This window comes from Lissotriton helveticus, chromosome 8, assembly GCF_964261635.1.
Source record: "Lissotriton helveticus chromosome 8, aLisHel1.1, whole genome shotgun sequence".
In the NCBI taxonomy this organism is placed as follows: Eukaryota; Metazoa; Chordata; class Amphibia; order Caudata; family Salamandridae; genus Lissotriton; species Lissotriton helveticus.
In genome coordinates this window covers 1,386,391,854-1,386,411,036 of record NC_136069.1, presented here as the reverse complement: position 1 = coordinate 1,386,411,036, position 19,183 = coordinate 1,386,391,854, and positions in this window count along the sequence as shown.

Here is a 19,183-nt window from a genome sequence, read left to right as displayed (position 1 = left end):
ACAGCCCCACTCACACCTGAATAGGCTATGTCCTGCCTCCACGCAAATAACTATATACCCCCTATAGTTAGTCTGGAGCCAGGATAGGGGTATCAGGAAGCCTGGGGACTTGAAAGGGAAACCTCTAGAAGCGTCTCCCTACTTTAAAGGTACAACTGTGTATAAATACTGGACCTCAGACACCAACTCATCAGTACATTTCTAGACCTGTGGATACTCTGCCAGGAAGAAGGCCTGCTGTGCTGCTGAAGGACTGATTCTCTGCTGGAGTCAAGCTTTGCTCTGCTGGCCAGCTGCCTCCTCCCTGGTTCAGAAGGACTGGACATGCATCTCTTGGGCCCACAACCTTAGAGTGACTCCAAAGGCTAGTTGGCTGGCCTTCTGGCTTGAGCCTCAGGGACAGAAGGCTCCAACAATCTTGCACCTGGACTCATCCATCCTTGAGTCTAACCTTCCGAGTGGTTCCACCCCAGTCCTGGACCCTTGGAAGTGGTACTAAGGAGCTTACCAGCCTCGGTGGATCCAGTGGAAGATAGCCTTCTCCTCTGCTGTGTGACGCAACCCGAGCAAAATGAATGCATCGCCGATTGGACCCTTCACAAAGACCAACATCACATTGCATCGCAGCTGTTTAGAACCACTGCATTGCCTGGCTTGGCAAAGCATCCTCAGCACTACCCCTCACATTCCTCATTGATGGCTACCTGATGATGATAACGGACACTGCATCACAGCCTTGCAGCTCTTTGAACCACCACATTACCCTGACTGCATTCCGCATCCCTGACGCCAGACTTTGCTTTAAACAAAACCTTAACTGTACCCTTGAAGATGATGCAGGACCTTGCATTCAGCCTCACTGCATCTCAGAACCGTATTCTTGCATCACTCCACAACCCAGGATAGAAGGTACTTTGTTCAGTCAGCCTAACTGGATCCCTGTACCCCGCTCATGCTCCATCACAGTTGACCTGATTGTGTAACATTGTCCCAGTCTGGCTCAACCAGATATCCACAGTTGATGCTTTACACCTTTTGGTGCTGTTTCTACTGCCATTAAAACTGAATAGCTCTGGTCCTATTTATGGAATTTTTGTCATTTTGGTCTTGTTTTATTTATTAAATTAAGCTATATTTTTCTGACCTGGTGTGGGATATTTTTCTGTGGAGTTAAGTCTGACTGCTCTGTAGTATAAGCTAACAGGGTGCTGAGCACAGGTTAATCTGGGGTTTGCTTGTGCCTCACCCTGACAAGGAGTGTGGTTACAGCTTGTTTAAGGCTCACAGCCACTCAACCAATAGCCACGTTTCTTACATTGGTGTTCAGCAGTGAGGACCAGGATTTGTGCTGCAGTGCCGTACAGCGATTTGCTGTACACTAACATCCCATCTCTAAGACCAATTTGAGTTTCTATTCTTCAGCAAACATAGCACAACAAAAGCAAGTAGCCCGAATTGTGGTTCCTCCTGGCAGCACATAAATCCTCTGGTGCAGTATGGAGAGCCAGCAGCATCTGGTTACAAGTCTACATAGTGTCTTAAAATGTGGGGTCAGAGCCCCTGTAACTTTACTCCAAATGTCTTTGATCTAGGGGAAATTTCAAAAGAAACCTTACAAGTGAACAACACCCCTTTCAAACCCAGCCCTGGCTCCAGACTTAGAGTAGGGGGTTATTGACCCTTTGTAAGGACAGAACACAGCCTATACAATTGTAAGTGTGCCCCGCCACCTTCTCCCCCAGGCCAGGAGGAATATCAGAATGCAGATGGACGTAGATGCTTCTCTTGTCACACCCAGCCCTTCCTGTGTTGTAACTGTCTTGAAAGTATGCAGAAAAGTGTAGCTGTCAACCAGGCCCAGATGTGGATTGGAGTCAGGCTGCAAAGCATATAGAGGTATAAACACAGAGAAATGCTCACTTTCTTAAAGTGTAAAAAGAACGATTGATGGACAGAATGCTGAACAATGTTGAACATTCACCCCAGTACAGAGATCTGGGCCTAAAACCATTGTTTGTTTTATCCCCATGCCATTCCAGTTTAAGCCCAGCCAATTGCAAATCAGTCTTGACATTGTTTCCTATGGAAACAGTCCAGCCTGAACTGCCCGGCCAGGTCCTCCCTGGACCAGAAACAAGAATCCTGGGACTGGTTTCTGGTTCTCACCCCTCATCAGTCAGGCTTGCTTGACTCCAGTATCATGGAGAGCATGGGACCCACATCTGGGCATGCCCATCCCACTCGGGGTGATGAATGCAAAAAGAACAATTGATTTAGAGAATGTAGGACAATGTCAAACATTCACACCAGTACAGAGATCTGGGCCTAAATCCATCGTTGGTTTGCTCCCCATGCCATTCCAGTTTAAAACCAGCCATATGCAAATCAGTCGTGAACCTGTTCCCCATGAGAATAGTCTAGCTCAAACTACCAGGCCAGGTCCACTCTGGATCGGAAACAAGAATCCTGGGACCGGTTTTGGGAGTTCCCCTCTCTTCAGCCAGGCAAGCTTGACTCCAGTGACATAGAGAGCACAGGACCCACATCTGGGCATACCCGTCCCACTCGTAGTGATGCATGCATAAAGAACAATTGATGGACAGAAAGTTTTTTTTGCTCCTCATGCTGTTCAAGTTTAAACCCAGCCATATGCAAATCAGTCTTGACCCTGTTCCCCATGTGAACAGTCCAGCCTGAACTGCCAGGCCAGGTCCTCCCTGGCTGGGTCTTAACTGGGGTGGCATGGTGAGCAAAAGAACGATGGATTTAACCCTGATCTCTTGACTGAGGGTGAATGTTTGATTTGCTCTGCATTCCATCCATCATCTGTGTGTCGTTCACTTTCTTAAAGAGGCATTTCTAAAATAGCAATAAAAAATCCACCTACACCAGTAAGCATGATTTTACACTACCATTCTAAACATGCCAAACATGGCAGCGCTACTCCTTTCAGATCGGGAATTACCACTCAAACATATATATGGGAATTCCAAAAGCTAGTCTATGAGAGGAATAGGCCTCACAGTATTGAGAAACAAAATTGGGTGTTTGTCACTACCAGGACATGCCACACAATAATGACACATCCTACCTTTTACTTACACAGCACCCTGCCCATTGGGCTACCTAGCGCCTACCTTAGGGTTGACCTATATGTAGCAAAATAGGAGTCTGAGGCTTGACAGTAGTTATAAATGCCAAGTTGATTTGGAAGTAAACCTCACACACAGGCACTAAAGTGGCAGACCTGAGACACGTTTGAAAGGCTACTTTTGTGGGTGGTGCAATCTGCATTGCAGGCCCACTAGTAGCCTTTAATTTACCGGCCCTGGGTATATAGCATACCACTTTACAAGGGAATTACAATTAAATTACATATGCCAAACAAGTGTAAACCAATCATACCATGTTTTAAGAGTGGGAGCACTTGCACTTTAGCACTGAATAGCAGTGGTTAAGTGCCCAGAGTCCTAAAGCCAACAAAAATAGGGTAAGAAAATTAGGAGGAAGAAGGCAAAAATTGAAGAATAACCCTGCAAAAAGGGCCAGATGCAATACCTGGGGGAATAAAGAGATGGTGCCAAAATCCCATATGCCTATCAATACCTATAAGTGTAAGCGGGGGTCACCATCAATGGACAACGGGTGGAGGCTCTGAGGGAAACAGGGGCCAGCATGACTACTGTGAGGAGTTAGCTAGTGTCCTCAGAGCAGGTCCTCCCTGACACATTCCACTGAGTCATTGTCAACAACAATTCTGAGAGTCACCTACCAGTAGCTCTGGTTCCCTTTAAGTGTGGGGTGCAAGTTCTCTAAAAGTAGCTGTGAGCGCTATCATGCCTGTAGATTGTTCTTTGGGCAATGACCTGAAGCACACTATCTGAAGGGAAGTAAATCTCAGTTCCTACGTGGAGGTATTGGGATTGCCTGAATTGGTCAGTATGACCACAAGGTCCATAGCTGCACGGGAAGGGAGTGATGGACAACTGGAGACTAGAACAAAGGCTCAGACAGCTGTCAAAAAAGAGAGGGGCATGGGGCATGAGAAAACCAGCCCCTGAAGTTCCCGTGGTGGAGGTTGACTGGTCACCTGAGGAGGATATCCCAGAACCAACCTGGGAGGACATCGAAGCCCTGGGTGACCAACGTTAGCTTGCTGGTTGACAAATTGAGGGAGGGGCCCATGAGGGCGGAATTCTGCAAAGCACAGAAAGACGGACCCACTTTAGAGAGCTTGAGGTGGCAAGCTGAGGCCAAGGAAGCAGATAGCACCTCTTGGGATCACCTGATCTATTGGGAGAATGACTTTCCATATAGCAAGCCTAAGGCCCCTGGAGCTCCGGCATCCCATGTGATTGTGGTCTCCCAGTGTTACAGGACCTTCCTACTGGGTTTGGCTCATGACATACCATTGGCAGGACATTTGGGGCTGGGCAAGACCTCCATGCTTGTTGCCCACTTCTACTGACCCCAGATGAAGAAGGCCTCATATACATTAAATAGGACCTTTCCCACATGCCAGGCCAGAGGGAAGTCAAGGAAAAATCTCAAGGCTCCCCTGAACCCATTACCTTTCGTTGGCATTCCCTTTGAGAGAGGAGGCAAAGACATTGGTGGAGCCTTGGACTCTGAGGCAGTTTTAAGCAACAGGTTCATCCTGGTCTTGGTGGACCACGTGACACAAAGAAATCTCATTATTGTCCACAAGGTATCAATTGTCCTAAGCAACATCCTGCAACAACCTGCTCCAATTATAGGCATTGAGATGCCTATGACTGCAGTATTATGGCCAATGATAGCCCTTATGATATGCCTTCGACTATTGTACCTAATTTTGCATCTGAAACAAGTTAACATTGGAAGGGCTCGTCCCTGCACATATAGGGGTCAAAGCAAATTTCTTAAAGTTCATTGTTATCTAGAGACCATTTTCTCCCTTAACCATGTGAAGTATTAGTAAGCTTCTTCTGACAAATCAGCTGTGTGCACTAATAAAAGAAATGCAGTATTGCAATTCTTAAATAAGCACAACAAAAATAAGATTAAGATTAACATCTAAATTTAACCAATCATTGGATGATTTTCATTTCACAAATTATGTGGTGTTAACTGCTCCCCCACACCACCACAAAAAGAGAGTTAGCATTATCTACTTTAACCTCTACCTGCCCTTTAGGGATTTATCACACTCCCTACACAGAGTACCTCGTTTTATAAGGCTGTACAGAGAGGCGGTTTCCTATAATGCAGTATTGCAATTCTTAAATAAGAGCAACAAAAATACGATTAAGAATTAATATATAAAGTTAACCAAACGTTGATGATTTCAGTTTCACAAATGATGTGGTGTTAGTCACATAGTTGAAAACTATGGACCAGATGATGATCTTGTAGCTGACTGATCAGTTTCACACTCAGAACAATCTTACACTGGATCTAACAGGCAGAGCATAGTAAGGTGCCTGAATCAGGTGCCCATTGATCATTCCTATTGAAATCACTGTCCCATCCTGGTCCTGCCTTTCCCAGGTACTAACTGATCTTTCAAAACATCTTCTTTGCATAGATGTACATTTTCAAATTTACAACTATTTCTTTATTCTTATGCTAGTCCTATTTTACAAGGCATGGGAAATGGTTCCCATAAGAAATTCTGGCTGTGAGAAATTGGTATACAGAGCACTGAAAACTGTCACAGAAGATCGAGACGGTGGCTGGTGATCTGTTTTCACGTCTTTGGAGCCTCTACAGAAATGTTCTGGACCATCGATTCTGACTGTAAGAAAATGTCTGTTAGGGGATGATGGAGCAGTTTGATTTTTATTAGCTCTAATTTCTAATTTGCTTGCAGGTGAAACATCTGTAATTAAATTGCATGAAACCATGCTGGCACAAATACAGTGGTTAATTTTCATAAGGTTTGGCAATTTCAGTGGCAGTTAGAGAGTTAGTTTTGATAACAACATTTCCAGATAACTTCACACTGAATGAAGCAAAATGGAACCACGCCCAGGAACAGATAGACCCGAACAACTCAGGTTAGAATGGTGACAGTTGTGGAGGGAATTAATGAGAAGCTTCAATAGATGTTTGATAAACATCATCCAGCTTACGACAAACACGGGTATAAATCTCCCTTTGATTGCTTTCATGTTTGTCTCATTAGAACATTTCCTCCCTTTTTAGGTCTAGCCTACAAACAGCTTTAACTGTCTGTAGGAGACCTCATGTTACAAATGCAGTACAACACACAAAGACACACACACACACACACACACACGCACACAAACACATACACACACACACACATGTAAATGAGTTTCAAGTGAACATCCTGCATTTGGATTATGACATTTTACAGCTGTTGCAACTGACCACAGCATCTGTCCTTTAAGCCACAGCAATTTGTGTCATTTACATTAGGCTTTATGTAGTTCTCTGTGATGACCTTTAAACAGTTTGCAATGTCCATCCTCCCCTCTTTTGTTATCTCTGGCCTCCATTTCCTCCAACCTCCTAGTACAGGATGGGGCTATCACTACTACCTACAGCTGTCTACTGCCACATGCTCAGCCACTCGCTAAGCGACACAGTTACCTCTCTTGTTTTTGCTTTCCAATGCTTAGTAAACTGCTTCACTTTCATTGGCAATGCCAAATCATTCCAAAATTGCTGATGCGCATGTAAGTGTATAAACGTACACAATCTTGTGATGGAATTCTTATGGTTTTTTAAATATACATTTGAAGCATGGATGCACGCTGGCAATCTTGTAACGGCTTCTAAAATCTGAAAATCGATTACAAGATCCTCAACGTGGATGTGCGTGTATTCTTGGTAGCCATCTGTGAATAGAAACTTAGTCAAAACAAAAGTGTAATGCCCATTAGCAAAGGTGAGACCTATTGGCTTTGCCAATGTTCATGTTAATGAATGCAATGGAAGTTGTCATTGCCCGCAAATTTTTATTCTTAAAGTCTAGAATAAATGTGATCCTCTGTACTGTTGAATCGTCAAGTACAAACTTTGTATAAAAGCACATCTCATATTTATCCTGTTATTTTTATTAAGGTAATGTCAAATAAAGTTATTTGTGCAGAAATGAGATTCACTTGTGAAGTTATATTACAAAACTCTATTTGTTATCAAATTCTATGAATTAACCATGCATAAAATTCATAAACAGCTCATACCGCTATGCCATAAGAATAGCATGTAGAGAGCAGGGTTTGAACAATATTTTATTGGGTAGTCAGCGGACTCCCTAAGCCTACCTGACAGGTGTTTAAAAACAAAACCTCTTTCCTGTAGAAAAACTAGGGAAGGAGCATTAAAAATAATAGCAATAAAAAATCCATTAAATATGGCAATAATGAAAACCTGGGCCAACATGTCACAACTAGTTATTTGTATCAAAACATGCAAAAACACAATGGTTACTAGTCACAAAAGAAATATTAGTAAACGATATAGAGTCATTCAGTGGCATAAGCCAATGTATATGGATGACATTCATCTCACATCTCTGTGGTACCAAAACATCAACTGCCCCGTCTATAGTAAGTAGTCCATCAAAGCCTTTCAACGTCACTTTTATGGTGTCTAAAGTGTATACTTCCACAGCTTTGATGGCACTTCATTGATGGTTCGATACATTATTGTTGGTGTAGCAATGTACCAAGTTTACAGATGATGATCACAGAGATAGGCACTACATAAATTTCAGTTTAATAATAATAATATTTAATTGTAATTGTATGAAAATACCTCTTCCTGGCAAAATCATTCCCATGTGTTTGTACTGATGCTGCTGCTTTTTGAATCTGAAGCTATACTTCTAATTGGCATATTTTAACTTAATTATAAATCCTTAGTATATGGTCCAGAATGTAGACAGGGCCTGTAAGTTACATGTCACTAGTGGACTGCAGCACATATTGTGCCACCACTAAAGTGACAATGCAAAACCTGCCTACAGGCCTGCCACCAGTAACTTGGCTGTGCAGGCAGAAACTGCTAATTCAAATTGCCAAAACCCCCTTTTGAGAAGCCTAAATACTCCTTCTAAATATTAGTAATTTGCCTATATGTAAGCCTTAAATGCCCTTAAGGAAGGTGCATGATATTTAAAAGTAGGACATGTGACAGTTTCATGTTAAACATATCCTCGCAGTTGCAATGCCCTAGAAGCTATTTTCACTGTAGCAAGGTTAGCTGTTTCACAGGAAAGTATTGGATGTTAAGACTAAACTTAAATAAAGTTATCTACACTTAGGTACCAGCGAAAAGTTTTTTCTTGACCTATTTAAAATATTTGTTACTCCAATTAGGTTTAGATTTACAAAACTCTTTATCCAATGCGAGTGCGGCTTTTAGTGCAACGTCAGTATTCACTCCTCACTACTGACCCCTCTTTTACAAATCCTTCATAACTCACACGCCTGCGGTCTTGCCGAATCTCAGCGTGGCACCTGATGAGGTCAGTGCGACAACCATCCCCCCTTTACAATCCCCTGTCGTATCACACACACCCACTGTCCAATCCCAGTGCAACACTTTGTGACATCAGTGCAACTCAGTCAACTGATCCTCCCTTCACAAGGTAATACGAAAACTTATTTTCTTTAACCTTTTATCAAAATGTTCATAACTAACAACATAGAAACATTCGCTACTCTATAGATTTTACAAAAGCAAATGATTCATTTCCTTCACTACAAGTAAAACCTTCCGCTTACTCTTCATGCACTGCCAGTAAAACCCTTCCATTTACTCCCCACATAAGCTTAGAAGAACCAGCTACTCTTCCAGTGTTATCCTTTCTAGGTGATATAACACCAACATTTCAGCAATCAATGACATTACAGTATTTACCTTTCATCGAATAACCACAGACTCAGTTTTAAGTTTTAAGTTTTATCTGAAATATTTAGTGAATCAAGTACAAATTACAGTGTTAACGTCATCATTCTGAAAAGGTAAGATTCAGTTGCTTAAATTAGTCAATCGATTTTAATGACGAGTACCTCAGGAAAAGGGAACAGAGAGAAAAGGCATATTGACACAATACAACTATATTTACCTTGGATGGTGTGAGATTTGGCCCCTCTGGCCAAGAGTTTGGACCCCACGAATTAACAGGTATCAGGATCAGGACAGGATTAGGACAGGTCACCTCTTCTGGATTCAACGCCAGCGTCAAACCCCTCTCTGATACTAGTTTCCCTCCTCGAATATCTTCCGCACCTTGTTCCTAGTTCCCTCGCCTCCTCGGTCCTCTTCCGCACTCTTGTTCCTAAAATTTTATTTGTAAAATTCTAAGTCTGCTTTCAGGTAAATTGATAAGCAATCAGACAGCTTCTCTATCTCTCAGAGTTCAGGCAGCAATCAGCTTATTTCATTTAACTAACTATCCCAATTATACCTTCTGGTGGTATGTTCTACCCCTAAATGTTTCAAACTTGTGTAAATTGTGTATTCTGATTGGACAAGCCAAGGGAATGATCGTCAAACCATACTAAATGTATTACTTTTCTAAAGAGCATTGTCTTATGTTCCCGCCCATTAAATTTGTTTCACCAAAGCTTTATTCCCACCCAGTTTCATATTATTTTTTATACATTGTATAACATTTATACGTATTCTCATTGAGTCTTCAGGCTGTTCCATCATTTTCTGCCTATGAGAAAAGATCGTCCTTGATCAGGTTCCAAGGCTTGAGATCACGACTCCAGGGTTGCTGTCTACTGCGACTGCGCGCGTTACCCACGTGAGTTTAAGCCTCGTCTCTCAATTTAGGCCCAATTACGAACTAACAGAGAAGTCAAAAAGACAAGATATTAGATTCAAATGAATTGGTTTCACTGTATACCACTTATGTCTTTCCCTCCAAGCGTTATGACATCATGCAGTTGGTGCATGCGCAATTTGTTTCCCGCGCTTTTTAGTGGCCATTTTAGTCTCATCCAGTTACTTGTTAGTAAACACATAGGCAAGCTTCAACTGCTTCTACATTGTGTACGAATTTTATGTAAGTTAGTATAACAAACACTTTTATAAATACTTTATTATAATTATATGAGAGGATTTATCCAGTAAGTTGCTTATATGCAAATCCTTGCTCCGTCACAAGTGCTTTTGATCTGGTTGATCAGTTGAAGCTCTTGAAGCATCTTGCTGATTTAACTGCCCCATTCTTGACTTTTTAGCTGCTCTACATTCCAACTTATTTCCCAAAATGTGATTTGGGAGTAATGGTGAATTTTTCCGTTCAGGTAAAATGTAGAGATGAGTACATCAGGCTTGCGTCCTTGTCCTGTGTTAATTGATTCTTTACATTAATAACCTTAATACCGATTTTGTTAGCTGTGGATGGGACATGCCAAGTACTCGCACTTCTGTATGCAGACAATGCTGTTACCCTGGCACGCAGCCCTAACAGTCTTAAAATTCTGGTAAACGCTGTTATACCTATCCTGGGCAATTTTGGTCTTGATCCTAATTGAAATAAATCTTATGTTATGTCCTGTCGCCCAAACGTTTCTAGGATGGGCCCCATATCAATAAATAACTCAGACTCCGGTACCATCCTGCAATTTCCATATTTAGGTGTTGTATTTGACAATCTATCAACCTTGCTACCCCGTATTTCAGCCAGGGGCAATACATTCTGTCAATTCAGTTCAGTTTATCTTTATTCGATTTAAAACTATCAACCATAAAAGATAAGGAAAAACAGAACAATACATAAAAAATCGTCTTAAGGTTCAATCAGGGCCCAACAGGATTCTGGCTCTGACTGCCCCAGAAAGGAAACAAGCAACATGATGGCAAATAACGCCCATCAGGTAAAATTTGAAGATCTAAAAGTGCCGATTTAACATGTTTAAGTTAAGGTTTGTCCGGATTCGTCAAAAAGATAACATCCATGGTTTTACTTTTAAAGATTCCAATATTAAAATGGCGGCTTATGCTGACGATGTTCTTTTATTTTTGTTGCAGCCCCAAACTTCTCTTCCTGCCTTTTTAGAAGAGGTACAATCCTTCGCGTTTGTTTCTGGCTATCAACTGAATAAAGACAAGTGTGAAATTCTGCCTTTGACAAAATATACTTTTAGCGCTGATTTTGCTATTTCAGGCTTTTTATGGAGTCCTCAATTTATCAAATATCTAGGTCTGCATTTTACCTCAACCATAGCGGGGACAGTATCGCGTTGCATGGATAATTGTGTACAACGATTATCTTCTTTAACGTCAAAGTGGCATCCACTTTACTTATCCTGGTGGGGTCGTTCGGAAACCATAAAAATTATGCTCTCTCCCATAGTCTTATATACAATTTCAAATATTCCATTGTCTATCCCTCTCAAGCATTTAGGAAAATTAACTCTATCTTATCCTCTTTTTTATGGGGACATAAGAAGTCCTGCATGTCTATTCGTGAATTAATTTGTCCAAAATCGGAAGGTGGGACGAACTTTCCAGATTTCTCTCTTTATCATAAATCTTTCATGCTAACTCAATCATCACGATGGCTCTCTGACCCTTCTGCACCTTGCCGTCTCTGGACTAAATTAAAACGGTCTTTCCGATCTCCTTTCTCCTTTCAGGAATACCTAACTTTTACACGCAAACCACAATCCGTTTCTACTCCTATGCTTAAACTTACTTCTACACTTATCCCATCTATACCTTCGTCATCTTTTCTCGATTACCCCATATGGCACAATTTACACATCCTAATTAACAATAAACCTTTCTATTGGTAAACCTGGAGGCAACATGGAGTGATTTGGGTCAATCAATTATATAATCGAGAATTAGTTCTGTCCTTTGCACAAGCACGTGTTGTTTTTGATTTCCCTTAATCTTTTTGCTCTAAATACTCCATCCTAACACAAGCTATCCAATCTGCTTCCCTGACTTTTGGACCACCTCCTTTAAACAGTTCTATCAATTCTACTCATACTGCTAAACTGCATTCTCTGTTGCTTGCTCATTCTAAAGCTTCTACCATTTACAGTTTTTTACATACCTCATTCACACCAAGAGACAAAACTCAGACAGAATTATTATAGGAAAAGGACTTTGACACCTCCTGGAATGTTGACGTCTGGTATAAAATTTGGCTTAAATGTAGGAAATCCTCCAGGGCTGCAAACACGATGCAAACACTCTTCTTTATCTATAATAGACTTCTATTCTCCGGACCTCTTACCTTCCACTCATTCCACTCTGATGTTTCACATGAATGTTGGTCCTGCTCGGCCCAACATGCTGATTTATTCCATTTACTCTTTAATTGTAAATTTGTTTGCCCTTTTTGAAAAAAGGTGTGGACTCAACTAAACTTGATTTTTCAGTCCTCTCATCCCTTTTCTACATTGCATATTTTTTTAGGTAGCTTATCTCAAATCTGGGAACATTCTGATTTTAACTTCAAAATAATTGACCTCCTAATAGCAGTAGCCTTCCAGCAAATAACGAGAAACTGGAAGGATTTCACTAAGCTTTCATATCAAGCATGGTGGTATGCGGTCTGTTATAATCATAGGCTAGACACTACATTTGTATATCCATCACATTTGGCATCCAAGCATTCTGATTTATGGGCTCCAGTCATTTTATTCATTGACGCTAGTGCTAAATGCTCAACTACCCCTGGACCTCTGCAGCAAGAAGTTACTAAACCTCCATGACTTCCTTTGTGTTAATTTATATTCCTATTTATACCTTCTTTTGTACAATATAGCTTATGTCATCATTATGTTTGACTGTATTTGCATTTCTTATTTGTTATGTTCCTATTCTGTTTATTTTCTAAACCCACTTGGTAGATTGTTTATGAATCTACTGCCTTCGTTGTTTTTATATTCTGCACATTGTTGTAATTCTTTTGTCCTAATAAACTTCTTCTGAACTTAAGTTAAGTTTTGTCAGACAGCAGGTACTTTATTAATTTTTGGCTCTCATTTAGGTTGCAAGCCAATTACCCCGCTCATAGCAATTTATAACGCCCAACATTATATGTTGCTACCGCTGGAGCCCCAGAGGTGTGGGGTTACAGCAAATGTACTGCCTTACAATTGGAGGGGAACAAATTCTGCCTAAGTTTGCTATCACTAATCTTGAGCTGCCCACACTACTTTGCAATTAAATTGGCCTCTCAATTACTTTGAATCTCCATATGGACAAATCCTAATGCCACTTCGAATCCTAGGCTCATTCTCAAATTGCGTGAGGAATAAAAAAACTGCATGAAAATCCTCTCGTTGCATTATTGGTAATCAGTGACAAATGATTTGCATATGCTGCTCCAATTTATTATACCCCGGACCATGAGCAAACCGGATTTATTCTGGATCAAGCCTTCCTTTTTAGAGCGCAGATGGCACAGCAAAGAGTTTTTTTGAATCAGCAAAACTCTCCTTCAGGCGATGTGCCATTCTTCTAACTTGTAGACTTGCAGTGCGATAACACCTCTTGACTACTCGCAACTCCTGCAAAGGTTGCACATGCCCAGATTCAGAAATGGCTTAATTCGTCATATTCTGTGCTTTCCCTTAGGTCAATATGGCACCAAATCCATTAGTATATGTCCCTGAGATGTGGTGTCTGTTCACTCTCTATTTCCTTTCAAGTTGTTTGCCATGTACGTAAAATATTCTGATTACCTGTACTCAAAACATAGGGTCTCATTTATGAGGACTCGGCGTAGGGCAGCGGCACATGTCTTCTTGCTGCACTGCCTTATGCCAATGTGAAAGGGCAGGAATGCACCATATTTATAAAATGTGGCGCATTCCTGTCCTTTCACCTAGCACTGCTGCACAACCTATTGCCTAGTGCCAATGTAGGTGTCGTTGCATCATGGTGCAAGGGTGCCTCCATTGCAGGCAGGATTCTTTTTGTGTAGAAAGGGGAACGTTTTGTGCACAAAAACAATCCTAAGCGGTGGTGCCCTCTTTCTATGCTGGCTGCAGAATGCAGCACACACACAGAAAGAGGAAAAAAAGAGGAGAAATAAATATATGTCTTCTTGTTACACCTGCTTTCGGGAGTCATAAGGTTTTGGTGCTGCCCCAGGTTTAGGTGATTACGTAAATCTGGGGCAGCATCAAACTCAATGGGTGTTCATGGAAAACCCCACAGCAACATGCCTGGAACACGTCCTTGACTCAGAGAAAGGTAAGGGAGTGACTTGTACTGCTTTGTCTTACTCCCTATCTATGAGGCCATGCAATACATGTGCTCAGAGCCTGTAAATTAAGTGCTACTAGTGGACCTCCAACACTGATTGTACCACCTACTTAAGTAGCCTCTTAAACACGTCTCAGGAGTTCCATTGCAGAATCTATATGGGCAGTTGTAAACTGCCATTTCGACCTGGGAAAATAAATCTTTTGCCAAGCTCAAACCTTCCTTTTTAATAAATATAAGTCAGCCTAGGAAAGTCCCTTGGATCGTAGGGTGCAATGTATTTAAAAAGTAAGTTTATGTTCTTCTTTGTATTGGTAGTGGAAATCTCTTGAACTCATTTTTTACTCTGTCAAGACCTACCTCTCCCAAATGAGAAACATTAGACTTGACATATTACATTTTAGAAGTGTAATTTCCAAATGGAAAGAAATAACCAGTTTATGTTTGGTGCTCCTGGAATTACAATTTAAAATCCTAACTTATGGTGAAGTCAGATTTAAAACTAAAATTCTGAAAATGCCACTTTTAGAAAGTTCACAAGAAAGTGTGCACAAAAATAAAATAATGGATTAATCTCATGCTATATGCAAATAAGTCTGGACCGTGCTCCATTCATAACAGCCCAGCGCGATATACCAAGCCAGGTCCTCCTGAAATGGAACACAAGCAACCCTTGACCTGTTTCACCATAGACATGGTCTCATCAGCCAGGTACAGCTTGTTTACAGTGACATAGTGTGCACTGGACCCACATCTGGGCATAGACGTCCCATTAAGGGAGACACATAAAGTACATAAAAAAGTGATGGATGGAATGCCTGAATTACTCTCATTCGCTGGTAATTACTCGGGCCGCATCCACATCCATTGTTATTTTTCACACTATGTCACTTCAGTTTCGACCCAGCAATATGCAAATCAGTTTTGACCCTACTCTAATTGGTACAGTCCAACCTGTACTTCCAAGCCAGGTCCTCTTGAACGGGAAACACAAGCAACGCAAGACCAGTTTGACAATAGTTATGGGCTCAGCAGACAGGTAAATCTTGGTTTCAGAGAAGCAGTGTGCAGGGGACCCATGTCTGGGTATACCCCGTTCCACTTAGGGCGCCACACAAAGTATATAAAAAAGTCATGGATAGAATGCTTGAATTAATCTCAGCCACTGGTAATTACTCAGGACCGCATCCCAAGCCATCAATATTTTTTAAACAAGTTTAACTCAGTTTGAACTCAGCTATATGCAAATCAGTCTTGACCCTGTTCCAATTGGAACAGTCCAGCCCGTATTGCCAAGCACGTCCTTCTGAACCAGAACACAAGCAACCCAGGGCCAGTTTTGCCCTAGTTATGGGCTCAACATCCAGGTACAGCTTGGTTCCATTGAATCAGTGTGCACAGACATCTGGTCGACGGAATGGTGGCCCCTATCTCTGGGGACTTGCCCGGTTCTTACCCTCTTAGCACGAAACTTGGGGGTCATGATCGATCCGGCCCTTGCTATGGGTCAGCAAGTCAACAGGACCATCTCCACTTGCTGGGGCATTATTAAGATCTTGCGGAAGATTAAGCACTATCTGTCCGTACAAGCCCGGAAGCAAATTGTGGTTGCATTGATAGCCTCTCGGCTTGATTATTGCAATGCCCTATATGCTGGAGTAAATAAATGCCTGTTACAAAGACTTCAAACAGTGCAAAATGCAGCGGCGAAGTTTGTACTGGACTTGCCTAGGAGGTCATCAGCAACTTTCGCCAGGAAATCCTTGCACTTGCTTCCAATCGATGCCAGGATTTCTTTTAAAGTACTCTGTTTGGTTTACAGAGCCTTGAACAGAAAAGAGACAGGAGGAGTAAAAGATCTCTTGATTCTCTATGCCCCCCCTAGAAACCTCCGCTCTTCAAAGATGTTTCTTCTATCAGTCCCCCGAGTTCGAAGAGCCAAGTGGGGAGGTAGAGCCTTTTCCAGCCTTGCTCCTAGATGGTGGAATACTGTTCCCCATGAAATTAGGACTCTGCCTTCGATGCAAACTTTTAGAAAGGCCCTGAAGACATGGCCTTTTGCCAAAGCTTACCCTTAGTTCTCTGGTTGTGCCTTTTATGATTTTTTTATAGGCGCCTTGACGCCTCCGGGCAAAGTCGCGCGTTACAAGTTTTATTTTCATTTCATTTCATTTCACAGGACCCACTTCTGGGCATACCCATCCCTCTTAGGGCGACACATAAAGTACCTAAAAAGTGATGGATGGAATGCTTGACTTAATCTCATCCACTGGTAATTGCTCGGGCCGCATCCCCTTCCATCATTATTTTGCACACCATGTTACCTTATGCCATAGACAAACAAGTCTTGACCCTTCTCCAATCAGAACAGTCCAGCCCGAACTGCCAAGCCATGTCCTCCTGAACTGTAACACAGGCAACCCAGCACAAGCTTCGCTCTAGTAATGGGCTCATCAGCCAGGTACAGCTTTGTTCCTTGGTTCCAAACTGGAATTTCATGGTGAGCAAAAAATGTATGGATTTAGTTGCAGATCTCTGACTTGGGGTTAGTGTTTGACACTGTTCAGCATTCCATTCATCAAGTATTCTTTTTACATTTGTGTTCCGAGTGGGACATGTATTCCCAGACGTGGGCTTGCCATACATCTTGAGTCAGATTATCCTGAGTGATGAGAGGTGATACTCCAAAACCGGTCCTAGGATTCTTGTTTCCAGGGAGGACCTGGCCTGGCAGTGCGGGATGGACTGTTCTCATTAAGAGCAGGATCAAAACTAATTTGCATATGGCTAGGTTCAAATTGGAATGGTGTGTTGAGCTAAAAACAATGGATTTAGACCCAGTTCTCTGACTGGGGGTGAGTGTTTGACAATGTTTAGCATTCTGTCCTTCAATTGTTCTTTTTGCACTTTTAGAAAGTTGGCATTTTCATGTCGTATCCATTTGGTGCTTGCATCCTGTTTCTGGTCACATGACGGGGGTAGCTGAAAGTTGAGCTATATATATTCCTCCTAGACAGCCACACACAATAGGGAGATCAGGGGTGACTGGATGAGCCATCACTGGCAGAAAGGGAGGGTGGAGCTGGACACAGCCCCACTCACACCTGAATAGGCTATGTCCTGCCTCCACGCAAATAACTATATGCCCCCTATAGTTAGTCTGGAGCCAGGATAGGGGTATCAGGAAGCCTGAGGACTTGAAAGGGAAACCTCTAGAAGCGTCTCCCTACTTTAAAGGTACAACTGTGTATAAATACTGGACCTCAGACACCAACTCATCAGTACATTTCTAGACCTGTGGATACTCTGCCAGGAAGAAGGCCTGCTGTGCTGGTGAAGGACTGATTCTCTGCTGGAGTTAAGCTTTGCTCTGCTGGCCAGCTGCCTCCTCCCTTGTTCAGAAGGACTGGACATGCATCTCTTGGGCCCACAACCTTAGAGTGACTCCAAAGGCTAGTTGGCTGGACTCCTTGCTTGAGCCTCAGGGACAGAAGGCTCCAACAATCTTGCACCTGGACTCAACCATCCTTGAGTCTAACCTTCTGAGTGGTTCCACCACAGTCCTGGACCCTTGGAAGTGGTACTAAGGTGCTTACCATCCACGGTGGATCCAGTGGAAGATAGCCTTCTCCTCTGCTGTGTGACGCAACCCGAGCAAAATTAATGCATCGCCGATTGGACCCTTCACAAAGACCAACATCACATTGCATCGCAGCTGTTTAGAACCACTGCATTGCCTGACTAGGCAAAGCATCCTCAGCACTAGCCCTCACATTCCTCATTGATGGCTACCTCGATGATGATAATGGACACTGCATCACAGCCTTGCAGCTCTTTGAACCACCACATTACCCTGACTGCATTCCGCATCCCTGACGCCAGACTTTGCTTTAAACAAAACCTTAACTATACCCTTGAAGATGATGCAGGTCCTTGCATCACAGCCTCACTGCATCTCAGAACCATATTCTTGCATCACTCCACAACCCAGGATGGAAGGTACTTTGTTCAGTCAGCCTAACTGGATCCCTGTACCCCGCTCATGCTCCATCACAGTTGACCTGATTTTGTAACATTGTCCCAGTCTGCCTCAACCAGATATCCACAGTTGATGCTTTACACCTTTTGGTGCCGTTTCTACTGCCATTAAAACTGAATAGCTCTGGTCCTATTTATGGAATTTTTGTCATTTTGGTCTTGTTTTATTTATTAAATTAAGCTCTATTTTTCTGACCTGGTGTGGGATCTTTTTCTGTGGAGTTAAGTCTGACTGCTCTGTAGTATAAGCTAACAGGGTGCTGAGCACAGGTTAATCTGGGGTTTGCTTGTGCCTTACCCTGACCAGGATTGTGGTTACAGCTTGTTTAAGGCTCACAGCCACTCAACCAATAGCCACATTTCTTACATTGGTGTTCAGCAGTGCGGACCAGGATTTGTGCTTGTGCACTGCCGTACAGCAATTTGCTGTACACTAACATCCCATCTCTAAGACCAATTTGAGTTTCTATTCTTCAGCAAACATAGCACAACAAAAGCAAGTAGCCCAAATTGTGGTTCCTCCTGGCAGCACATAAATCCTCTGGTGCAGTATGGAGAGCTAGCAGCATCTGGTTACAAGTCTACATAGTGTCTTAAAATGTGGGGTCAGAGCCCCTGTAACTTTACTCCAAATGTCTTTGATCTAGGGGAAATTTCAAAAGAAACCTTACAAGTGAACAACTCCCCTTTCAAACCCAGCCCTGGCTCCAGACTTAGAGTAGGGGGTAATTGACCCTTTGTATGAGGACAGAACACAGCCTATACAATTGTAAGTGTGCCCCGCCACCTTCTCTCCCAGGCCAGGAAGAATATCAGAATGCAGATGGACGTAGATGCTTCTCTTGTCACACCCAGCCCTTCCTGTGTTGTGACTGTCTTGAAAGTATGCATAAAAGTGTAGCTGTCAACCAGGCCCAGATGTGGATTGGAGTCAGGCTGCAAAGCA